Genomic DNA, 9,640 nt, shown 5'->3' with positions numbered 1-9,640 from the left:
CCTGGTTTGAGTTCCTGTCCTGACTTCCCGCAATGACAGATTATTATGAGGAACTAAAAGCTAAATAAACCCTTTCCTCGCCTAGTTGTCTTTTGGTTTATGGCATTTAATCACAGCAATAGTAACCCTGAGTAGGACAATGCCTGCATCCCTTAACAATAGCCAATCTACAAATTTGCTGACTTAAGAGGAAACTTAAAAGAATTTCTAAAGGTCTCTTTCTGTCTCTTTCTCTTTTCAGTAAAATGAGATCTTAGGGTGGTTCCCGGGGTGCACTGGATAGAACTGCAGCTGACAAGGTAAAACCACAGGGTCAATAAAATTGTATACAGAGTTCCCACAAATTAGTCAAACAAAGACAAACAGACAAATATGTTAAACGTGAGAAGATAACACATAAGAAGCTAGGTGTAGTGTCATACAAGCCTGTAAGCCCAGCTCTCAGGAGACAGAAGCCTGAGAGCTGTGAGTTCGAGCCTAGGCTGGTATGGTGGTTTGAATGAGAATGCCCCTTGTAGGCTCATGTTTGAATACTTGGTACCCAGCAGTCAGAACTGTTTGGGAAGAATCAGGAGGTGGGGTCTACTTGGAGGCAGTGTGTCAATGGGTGGGATTTGAGTGTTTTAAAGGACAGTTGTATTCTCCGGCTCCTGTGTGTGGTTCATACGTGTGAGCTCTCAGTTGTCCTTGCTGTCTGGTCCCCACCATGATGAACTCTAGTTCTCTAGAACCTATTTCCAATTTGCATGCTTCCTTTTATAAACTGCCTTGGTCATGGTGTTTTTATCACAGCAATAGAAAAGTAATTAATAACCGGGCGGTGGTGGCGCACGCCTTTAATCCCAGCACTCGGGAGGCAGAGGCAGGCAGATCTCTGTGAGTTCGAGACCAGCCTGGTCTACAAGAGCTAGTTCCAGGACAGGCTCCAAAGCCACAGAGAAACCCTGTCTCGAAAAACCAAAAAATAAATAAATAAAATAAAAAAAATAATAGAAAAGTAATTAATACAGTGGGGTTACCTAATGGTGAAACCTTTTCTGGAAAGAAGGAAATATAGATGCTGTCCGCTAAACTCATGAGAATTTATTCCATTTCAATAATCACCAGGGGGAATGTTGAAAGGTGATCATTGTCATCATTCAGATTGCTATTTTTTTTTTCTTTTGGTTTTGGTTTTTTGAGACAGAGTTTCTCTATGTAACAGCTCTGGCTGCCTTGGAACTCACTTTGTAGACCCGGCTGGCCTCAAATTCACAGAGATCTGCCTGCCTCTGCCTCCCTGAATGCTGGGGTTAAAAGTGTGTGCCACCACTGCCATTCAACTTCTCGACAAATGTTAATTGAACACTTTAAAAACAAAGATCTATCTGTTTTTATTTTACGCGTATGAGCATTTTGCTTGAATGTATGTAAGTGTAGCACCTACTTTCAGTGACTGTGGAGGCCGGAAGGGACATCTCCTGGAACTGGGGTACAGACAGTTATACGCTGCCATCTTGGTTCTAGGAAACAAGCTGGGCCCTCTGCAAGCAGCCAGAAGTCTTTTTTAAAAAAAGATTTATTTACTTATTATGTACACAGTGTTCTGTTTGTATGTTTGGCTACACACCAAAAGAGGGCACAAGATCTCATTATAGATGATTGTGAGTCACCATGTGGTTGCTGGAAATTGAACTTAGAACTTCTGAAAGAGCAACCAGTGCTCTTAAACTCTGAGCCATCTCTCCAGTCCTGTAGCCAGTGGTCTTAAGTGCTGTGCAATCCCTTCAGATTCTAGAACATTTTTCATGTACCACTTAGTCTTAAGAGATGGGAACGAAACAGTGAAGAAGATAAGAATCCTTGCATGGTGTTTGTGGGCTTTCTCTTTAAATTATTTTCTCATACATTACATTCCAACCCCAGCCTCCTCCCCACTCCTTCCTGTTCCTCCACTCCCATCTCCCTCAGACCTACTCCTCCATTTCCCTTCAGAAAAGAACAGGCCTCCCAGGAATATCAACCAAACATGGCATAATAAGATGCAATAAGACTAAGCTACAGATCCTTATGTCAAGGCTGGGCGAGACAACCCAGTAGGAGGAAAAGGGTCCAAAAAGAATCAGAGACACCCCCACTCCCACTGCTAGGAGTCCCACAGAAACCCCAAGCTAAAGAACAACACGTATACAGAGGACAGAGCGCAGACCCACGCATGCTCTGTGATTGCTGCTTCAGTCCCTGTGAGACCCTACGAGCCCTGCTTAGTTGATTCTGTGAGTTGTGTTCTTACAGTGTCTTTGACCCCTCTGGCTCCTACATTCCTTCCTCCCTCTCTTCCACAGGACTCCCCAAGCTCTACCTAATGTTTGGGTGTGGCTCTCTGCATCTGTTCCTATTAGCTGCCAGAGGAAGCCTCTCTGATGATGATTGGACTAGGCACAAATCTATGAGTATATCAGAATGTCATTAGGAATGATTTCATTGACTTTTTTTTGTGTGTGTGTGGGGGGGGGTCAGTTGTGTTTGGTTTTATCCTGGGTCACTGGGTCAACAAGTTTCTGGATCCTGGCCATCCAGGCAGTGTCGGGCACAGATTCCCTCTCATGGCTTGAGCCTCAATTTAGATCAGTCATTGGTTGGCCACTCTGTTGGGCTCTTTTTGTGGCCTTCGTTTGGTGGGCAAAAGTGATCCTCCCACCCCAGTCTCCCAAGCTGCAGAGACCACAGGCACGCACCACCAGATGTCAATATGTTTATTATAGTCATGAGTTATGGAAAACACACATGGGTGCTGGAGAGACAGCTCAGTGGTTAGGAATGCATACTGCTTTTGCAGAAGACCCATGTTTAAGTCTCAGCATGTGTTCAATGGCCCACAACCACCTATAACTCCAGCTTCAGGGGGATCTGCCCTCCAAGGGTACTTCTAATAGTATGTATACACACACACAGAGTTAAAAATAAAAAACAAGGCCGGGCGGTGGTGGCGCATGCCTTTAATCCCAGCACTCGGGATGCAGAGGCAGGCGGATCTCTGTGAGTTCGAGACCAGCCTGGTCTACAAGAGCTAGTTCCAGGACAGGCTCCAAAACCACAGAGAAACCCTGTCTCGAAAAACCAAAAAAGTAAAAAATAAAAAACAAGCCGGGCGGTGGTGGTGCACACCTTTAATCCTAGCACTTGGGAGGCAGAGGCAGGCGGATCTCTGTGAGTTCAAGACCAGCCTGGTCTACAAGAGCTACTTCCAGGACAGGCTCCAAAAAACCACAGAGAAACCCTGTCTCGAAAAACCAATAAATAAATAAATAAATAAATAAATAAATAACAAATAAGTAATTAAAATAAAAAAGAAAATACACATGATATATTGGAGGAAAAGCCTTTTTAACAAACTGTGCTTGGAAAACTGGATATATGTATCTACATATAGATAGATACCTGCATATACTATATGTACAAAATCAAAACTAGATCCCTATCTCTCACCCTGAACAAAAATCAATTCAAAATATACCAAAACTACCAGAGAAAATTAAGGGAAAACACGTCAAGGTACTGCTAAGTGTGGGCAAGGCTTTCTGAGTATGACTCCAACAGGCTAGCAAAAACAAGAGCTGATAGACTATGCCAGGCGTCGGGATTAATAAAAGTACTTTTTAGGGTGAGGCAGGAAGCCAAGAGGCTCCTTGGCTATACAGTGAGTTCAAGGCCAACCTGTGCTCAAAAAGGGAATGGAGCTGGAGCCTCAGCTGTTGCTTTTCCAGGGGTCCTGGGTTCAGATCCCAGCACCCAAATGGATCCCAGTACCCACATGATGATTAAAAAACAAGCATCCCTAATTCCAGTTCCACAGGATCTGATAGCCTCTTCTGACCTCTGTGGGCATGTGGTACACAGACATACATGCAGGCAAAGCACTCATACACATAAAATAAATAAATCCTAAAAAAGTCTGGAGTGATGACTCTAGCTAAGAGCACTTGCTGGACAATCATAAGAACCAGAGTGCAGCCGGGCAGTGATGGCACACGCCTTTATCCCAGCATTCGGGGGACAGAGGCAGGCGGATCTCTGTGAGTTCAAGGCCATCCTGGTCTACAAGGGGTACAGAGAAACCCTGTTTCAAAAAAAAAAAAAAAAAAAAAAAGAACCCAACAGTCTGAGAGCTGGCCAAGAGGATGGGAGCGCCGCCCGCGGAGCCAGAGGTCGCAGGTTCGAGTACCGGGTCTCTAATGTGCTGTGTATGTGCTTGTGACGTGTGCGTGCATAATTAATCGGAAAAAAAAAAAGAACCTGAGTGCAGATTCCAGCACCCAAGCTGGGTGTGGTCTTTCATATCCTTGTGACCTTAGGGTTGTTGGGACAGGAGGATCACTGGGCCTCACTGGACACCAGACTTCTGTGAGCTCCTGTGTGTATGTGGCGGGAGACATGGTTAATTCCAGGGTCTAGGAGAAATTTTGCTCAAAGGAAATAAGATGCAGGAGGATGCCTGCTATGACCTCTGTGAGCTTGTAGATACATACACCTGAGCACATGTACTGTAGCAATACACACATAACACACAACAACGCACATAACCACAAGACGAAAAGAAGCAATACCATGATTTTATCAAATTACAATACTTCTGCACAGCCAGGAATGGTGATGAATGCATTTAATCCAGCAGGTGAGAGGCAGAGGAAGGAGGATCTCTGTGAGTCAGACGTCAACCTGGTTGACAGAGAAAGTTCCAAGCCAACCAGGGCTACACAGTGAGAAGTCTTAAAGAGAGAGAGAGAGAGAGAGAGAGAGAGAGAGAGAGAGAGAGAGAGAGAGAGAGAGAGAGAGAGGAAGGAAGACTTCTACATAGAAAGGAGACAACAGAACGTGAATGTTTGCCAGATATTTATTTGATAAGAGATTACTATTGGAATATATACATAAAGAACCCTGAGCGGAGGATTGGGGAGATGGTTCAGTGGTTAAGAGCACTGACTGCTCTTCCAGAGGGCCCAGGTTCGATTCCCAGCACCCACATGAGTCACAAACACCTCTAACTCCAGTTCCAATGTCTCCAGCTCCCTCTTCTGGTTTGTGGGCACTGCATGCATGTGGTGCATAGACACAAATGACACAAAACAAAATATTTCCACAGTCAAACCTTAGGCAGAAAGAAAGCCCAAATCGGAGATTTCTATCAGATCCCTCTCCTGAGAGCTCAGGAGAGCCCCTTGGAAGAGGGGAGGAAGAGCTGTAGGAGCCAGAGGGGTCAAGGACACCAGGAGAACAGAATCAACAATGCAAGCGGGGCTTTCTAGGGGCTCACAGAGACTGCATGGGTCTACACTGCACTCCACTAGATCCTCTGCATATTCGTTACGTTGTTAGCTCAGTGTTTCTGTGGGACTCCTCACAGTGGGAGTGGGGGTGTCTCTGATTCTTTTTTGCCTGCTCTTGGGACTCTTCCTCCTACTGGGTTGCTTTGTCCAGCCTTAACAGGAGGGTTTGTGCCTAGTCTTAGTGTATCTTGTTGTGCTGTCTTCGGTAGCTATCCATGGGAGACCTGTTCTTTTCTGTAGGGAAATGGAGTGGATCTGAAGGAGAGGGGAGGTGTGGGCGAAGCTGGGAGAAGTTGGGGGAGGGGAGGCTGTGGTCAGGATGTTTTGTGTGAGAGAAGAGTGATAAAAAAAAAAAAAAAAAAAAAAAAAAAGAACTGTGAGTTCGAGACCAGCCTGGTCTACAAGAGCTAGTTCCAGGACAGGCTCCAAAACCACAGAGAAACCCTGTCTCGAAGAAGAACCCAAAGCTGCAGGGTGGTGGCACACGCCTTTAATCCCAGCACTCCGGAGGCAGAGACAGGCAGATCAGGCCAATCTGGTCTACAAGAGCTAGTTCCAGGACAGGCTCCAACGCTACAGAGAAACAAAACAAAACAAAAAAGAACCCAAAGCTGAACAGATATTTCTCAATGGCAGATAAATATACAAATAAATGTTCAGCCTCTTTCAGTCAACACAGATTGAAAGATAGAAGTGGTGTCCTGAGTGCCTGTGATTTCATCAGTGAGGTGGTAGAGACAGAAGGACCAAGGCCATCCTTCAACTGTAGAAAGTTCAAGGTTAGCTTGAGCTGAGTCTCTCTCTCACACACACACACACCACCACCACCACCAAAAACAAAATATCTAATCCCTATTACAGTAAAAATTTATTTCATCAAAGTCAAAAGAGATGTTATCAAGAAAACAGCTTACGCTGGTGAGGGAGAAGGGAAAAAAGTTATAAGTATCCCCTAATCCACTGCTGGTCAGAAGTGTAAATTAGTCCAGCCAGTATTGAAATCTGTTTTTTTCTGAAGCTAATAGCAGAACTATTAAGTGTTCAGCTTTGCCACTTCTGAGCACACACTGAGGAAAGCACAGGCAGAAGACGTGAAAGGGTACCTGGAGCCCATGTTCACTATGGCACTGCTCGCGAGAGCTAATGGCGTGTAGGTGCTCAGCAAGTAAGAACGGGTAAAGAAAACTAAGCATATATCAGAATGAAGAATATTCAGCCATGATGAAGAACAAAATCATGTCATGTAACTGGAGAGCATTCATATTACCTGAAATAAGCCAGACTCAGAACACAAAGACCACAAGTTCTTGAATATGTGGAATCTAGGTTTTTTTTTTTTTTTTTTGGTTTTTCGAGACAGGGTTTCTCTGTGGTTTTGGAGCTTGTCCTGGAACTAGCTCTGTAGACCAGGCTGGTCTCGAACTCACACAGATCCGCCTGCCTCTGCCTCCCAAGTGCTGGGATTAGAATCTAGGTTTTTTTTTCCTTTTTAAAGACAGTAAAGTCAGTTTAGTAATTGGGAAGAGAAAGGGGACCAGTGTGTAGGGGAGAGGACGCAATGGACAAGATAAGATGACAGGAGAAGTAACTAGAACTAAAGTGCACATTTATTTAGATGGAAATGTGAATGTGAGGGCTGGGTGTGGTGGTACATATTTGTAACCCCAGGACACGAAAGGCTAAGAAAGGAAGATGCTGGCTCAAGGCTAGACTAGGTTTCATAGGGGCCCCTGCCTGAGGAGGAATAGTGTTGGGTGGGGGCACGGCAGAGAGCTGGGCGTGGAGGTCGCTGAACGCCTTTAAAACCAGTTTTTGAGCTGGGAAGTGTTGACACACGCCTTTAATCCCAGCACTCGGGAGAATCTCTGTGAGTTCAAGGTCAGCCTGGTCTACAAGAGCTAATTCTAGGACAGCCACCAAAGCTACAGAGAAACCCTGTCTCGAAACCCCCCCCCCACCAAAAAAAGCCTTCAAGAAGCAGAAGCACGAAGACTGTGCTGATCCCACCAAATGAGAGCAAAGAACATTACCTAGATTCTTTTAGTTGAATTAAGCAAACTTATTTTATATTAGACCCTAAACCAAGGTTTTTTGGTTACATAGGAACTTGGCAGAACATTTCAGAATTATTTGGCAGAACATCTTATCAGGGTAGAGGTTAGAGCATTCAGGGGTGGAACAAGTCAAATTCCAGAATATGGGTCAAGACATGGTGTTCAAACAGAAATGAATTTATTTTGACCTTTGTAATAAGATGGCTTTTAATCTTAAAATGGAGTCAGGCTGGTTCATTGGTTGCTGCAAGTTTGAGGCCAGCCTATTTGGAGAAACTTGTCTAAAAGCACCTCCAAAATATAATCTGTAAGTGGTCATGAAACTTATTGTGTTATAAATTTAATATATACATTTTTTAAAAAAAGGCAAGGTCAGCTCAGCTGGTAGAAGCACTTGCCTAGGTGGGTGAAAATCCCCAGTTATCCTCAGAACTCCATATGTACATTGTGGCACATTCCTCTTCCTATACACACACCCCAATAATAAATAAAACTAAAGGTGTTAAAAATAAGGACCATGCCGACATAGCATGCATGAGGCCCTGGGTTCAATTCCCAGCACCGAATGAACTAGGCATGGTGGCACAGGCTTGGAAACCCATGACTTGGGAGGTATTGGCAGGAGATGCCACCCTTAACTACTTAAGGAATTCGGCCGTCTAGGATACCTAAGACCTTGTCTTTAAACAGTATGTGTGGGTGATGGGGATTGGCATGGGGCTACTTAAAAAAGAAGCCTTTTCTGAGTGTGGCAACAGGGAACCAAAGGGAAAGCTGTTCAGCAGAACTGGAAGTCTGTGCAAAGGCCCTGAATACATTGCTGGTAGATGGAAAAGAGGCTAGGTTAGCTCAAGACTAGAAAAAGAAAACAAAAACAAGCTTCTCCCTACCCCAAAAGCAATAAGACTAAAAAGTGAGAAACGATACTTGTATATGTTGAGGTCAGATCATATAGATTCTAGTATGTGTAAGGAAACAGAATTTTTTGGCCAGGCAGTGGTGGTGCATGCCTTTAATCCCAACACTTGGGAGGCAGAGGCCAGTAGATCTCTGTGAGTTTGAGGCCAGCCTGGTCTACAGAGCTAGTTCCAGCACAGAGTCCAAAGGTACAGAGAAACCCTGTCTCGAAAAACAAACAAACAAACAACAACAACAAAAACAACCCAGAATTTTCTTCCTAGGCTGTTTGGAAGCCACTGAAGGGTTCTAAGCAGGGAACGACAAGAACTGATTTATAGTGAGCAGTGATAGCTCACATCTACAACGCCAGCACTGGGACTTGTGAGCCGGAGGCAGGAAGACGGCTGCAGTCCTGATGTCAGCCTATCAAAAAGCAACAACACGACAAATAACTGGTTTATATTAGAAAAGCCTAATTTGGTTGCTTTGGGAAGTACTTATTACAGAAGGAGATAGAAGGCAATAGAGGCCTTTGAAAGGTTCTAAGAGGTCAGGAGACCATGGTGGTATTAGAAATCGGAAGAGGAAAAAATTAACCCTGTATGGTGTGTGTACATACTTTTTGTTGTTTTAACTGGTGCTCAATTGAACAGAGGGACACCCCCCCCCCCACGTTAAGTAACACTCTACCACTGAGCTATACCCTCAGCCCAAGCTAATGTATTTTGGAAGCAAAATTATCAGGACTTGTGAATTGGTTAGGAAATCGAGAATATACATGGCTATTGAATTTGAATCTAACAGTCGCTTAAGGGCACAGTTATTAAGATGGCTAGCATATTAAGAGAAACTTGGGGCAGCCGTTAAGTATTCACGGATGTAATATTAAAATCATGGCGCAAGCAATGAAATTCACAGTTCCATCACTTATAGAGGCCCACACTATGTGAGTGAAAAAAGCCAAGGGCAAACCCCCCTAATCTTGGAAAAACAAACTATATGTTTGTGTGTAGCCTAACGAAAGTACACAATTACTTGTTTTTCCGTTGTTGGAAGAGCAGTTTGGAACGTCCCTGATTTCAGACTTGGGTCTTTACTAGGATTACCGAGCCCCAGGGCGAAGGTGATCAGGAACTGCTGGATGGAACTCTTTCAGACTCCCGCGCCTTTCCTGCTGACCACGTGTCCGGCCGGCGGAGCACCGCCTCCGCCCCGCCCTACGGTGTCGGGCCCCGGGTAAGCGGCTTCCCTAGCCGCCTCGGCGCCGGCGCCGCCCACATTGCGCATGCTCTTTCCTGCAGCAAAGGCGCCAGCTCCCATTCATCCAGCGAGCTGGTCGCAGCCCCCTCCTCAAGACCCCTCCCCGAGCGGCGTGCGTCG

Source organism: Chionomys nivalis, chromosome 7, assembly GCF_950005125.1.
Source record: "Chionomys nivalis chromosome 7, mChiNiv1.1, whole genome shotgun sequence".
In the NCBI taxonomy this organism is placed as follows: Eukaryota; Metazoa; Chordata; class Mammalia; order Rodentia; family Cricetidae; genus Chionomys; species Chionomys nivalis.
Note: the sequence above shows the minus strand (reverse complement) of the source record.